This window comes from Gnatocerus cornutus, unplaced genomic scaffold (genome assembly GCF_029298725.1).
Source record: "Gnatocerus cornutus isolate USDA-ARS CGAHR unplaced genomic scaffold, icGnaCorn1.1 ctg00000038.1, whole genome shotgun sequence".
In the NCBI taxonomy this organism is placed as follows: Eukaryota; Metazoa; Arthropoda; class Insecta; order Coleoptera; family Tenebrionidae; genus Gnatocerus; species Gnatocerus cornutus.
This window is the reverse complement of record NW_028275387.1, coordinates 697,905-701,127: the sequence shown is the minus strand read 5'-3', so window position 1 is coordinate 701,127 and position 3,223 is coordinate 697,905.

Genomic DNA, 3,223 nt, shown 5'->3' with positions numbered 1-3,223 from the left:
CACGAAATCATCAAAATTCTTACAGAAAACCGCATATTTCGATGCAAAACAACGATTTCTCGCCGATTTTCGTTGTTTTCTGGCTTGAATTTGCAAAGAAGAGCACGGAATCTACAAAATCATGACTTTTTACCAAGATTCAACGGCTGAATTGCAAGAATACAGCAGAATTCTGCACGAAATCATCAAAATTCTTACAGAAAACCGCATATTTCGATGCAAAACAACGATTTCTCGCCGATTTTCGTTGTTTTCTGGCTTGAATTCGCAAAGAAGAGCACGAAATCTACAAAATCATGACTTTTTACCAAGATTCAACGGCTGAATTGCAAGAAAACAGCAGAATTCTGCACGAAATCATCAAAATTCTTAGAGAAAACCGCATATTTCGATGCAAAACGACGATTTCTCGCCGATTTTCGTTGTTTTCTGGCTTGAATTCGCAAAGAAGAGCACGAAATCTACAAAATCATCACTTTTTACCAAGATCCAACGGCTGAATTGCAAGAAAACAGCAGAATTCTGCACGAACTCATCAAAATTCTTAGAGAAAACCGCATATTTCGATGCAAAACGACGATTTCTCGCCGATTTTCGTTGTTTTCTGACTTGAATTCGCAAAGAAGAGCACGAAATCTACAAAATCATCACTTTTTACCAAGATTCAACGGCTGAATTGCAAGAAAACAGCAGAATTCTGCACGAAATCATCAAAATTCTTAGAGAAAACCGCATATTTCGATGCAAAACGACGATTTCTCGCTGATTTTCGTTGTTTTCTATCTTGAATTCGCAAGGAAGAGCACGAAATCTACAAAATCATGACTTTTTACCAAGATTCAACGGCTGAATTGCAAGAAAACAGCAGAATTCTGCACGAAATCATCAAAATTCTTACAGAAAACCGCATATTTCGATGCAAAACGACGATTTCTCGCCGATTTTCGTTGTTTTCTGGCTTGAATTTGCAAAGAAGAGCACGAAATCTACAAAATCATGACTTTTTACCAAGATTCAACGGCTGAATTGCAAGAAAACAGCAGAATTCTGCACGAAATCATCAAAATTCTTACAGAAAACCGCATTTTTCGATGCAAAACGACGATTTCTCGCCGATTTTCGTTGTTTTCTGGCTTGAATTCGCAAAGAAGAGCACGAAATCTACAAAATCATGACTTTTTACCAAGATTCAACGGCTGAATTGCAAGAAAACAGCAGAATTCTGCACGAAATCATCAAAATTCTTAGAGAAAACCGCATATTTCGATGCAAAACGACGATTTCTCGCCGATTTTCGTTGTTTTCTGGCTTGAATTCGCAAAGAAGAGCACGAAATCTACAAAATCATCACTTTTACCAAGATCCAACAGCTGAATTGCAAGAAAACAGCAGAATTCTGCACGAACTCATCAAAATTCTTAGAGAAAACCGCATATTTCGATGCAAAACGACGATTTCTCGCTGATTTTCGTTGTTTTCTATCTTGAATTCGCAAAGAAGAGCACGAAATCTACAAAACCATGACATTTTACCAAGATTCAACGGCTGAATTGCAAGAAAACAGCAGAATTCTGCACGAAATCATCAAAATTCTTACAGAAAACTGCATATTTCGATGCAAAACGACGATTTCTCGCCGATTTTCGTTGTTTTCTGGCTTGAATTCGCAAAGAAGAGCACGAAATCTACAAAATCATGACTTTTCACCAAGATTCAACGGCTGAATTGCAAGAAAACAGCAGAATTCTGCACGAAATCATCAAAATTCTTACAGAAAACCGCATTTTTCGATGCAAAACGACGATTTCTCGCCGATTTTCGTTGTTTTCTGGCTTGAATTCGCAAAGAGGAGCACGAAATCTACAAAATCATGACTTTTTACCAAGATTCAACAGCTGAATTGCGAGAAAACAGCAGAATTCTGCACGAAATCATCAAAATTCTTACAGAAAACCGCATATTTCGATGCAAAACAACGATTTCTCGCCGATTTTCGTTGTTTTCTGGCTTGAATTTGCAAAGAAGAGCACGGAATCTACAAAATCATGACTTTTTACCAAGATTCAACGGCTGAATTGCAAGAATACAGCAGAATTCTGCACGAAATCATCAAAATTCTTACAGAAAACCGCATATTTCGATGCAAAACAACGATTTCTCGCCGATTTTCGTTGTTTTCTGGCTTGAATTCGCAAAGAAGAGCACGAAATCTACAAAATCATGACTTTTTACCAAGATTCAACGGCTGAATTGCAAGAAAACAGCAGAATTCTGCACGAAATCATCAAAATTCTTAGAGAAAACCGCATATTTCGATGCAAAACGACGATTTCTCGCCGATTTTCGTTGTTTTCTGGCTTGAATTCGCAAAGAAGAGCACGAAATCTACAAAATCATCACTTTTTACCAAGATCCAACGGCTGAATTGCAAGAAAACAGCAGAATTCTGCACGAACTCATCAAAATTCTTAGAGAAAACCGCATATTTCGATGCAAAACGACGATTTCTCGCTGATTTTCGTTGTTTTCTATCTTGAATTCGCAAAGAAGAGCACGAAATCTACAAAACCATGACTTTTTACCAAGATTCAACGGCTGAATTGCGAGAAAACAGCAGAATTCTGCACGAAATCATCAAAATTCTTACAGAAAACCGCATATTTCGATGCAAAACAACGATTTCTCGCCGATTTTCGTTGTTTTCTGGCTTGAATTCGCAAAGAAAAGCACGAAATCTACAAAACCATGACTTTTTACCAAGATTCAACAGCTGAATTGCAAGAAAACAGCAGAATTCTGCACGAAATCATCAAAATTCTTACAGAAAACCGCATATTTCGATGCAAAACGACGATTTCTCGCCGATTTTCGTTGTTTTCTGGCATGAATTTGCAAAGAAGAGCACGAAATCTACAAAATCATGACTTTTTACCAAGATTCAACGGCTGAATTGCAAGAAAACAGCAGAATTCTGCACGAAATCATCAAAATTCTTAGAGAAAACCGCATATTTCGATGCAAAACGCCGATTTCTCGCTGATTTTCGTTGTTTTCTATCTTGAATTCGCAAAGAAGAGCACGGAATCTACAAAATCATGACTTTTTACCAAGATTCAACGGCTGAATTGCAAGAAAACAGCGGAATTCTGCACGAAATCATCAAAATTCTTACAGAAAACCGCATATTTCGATGCAAAACAACGATTTCTCGCCGATTTTCGTT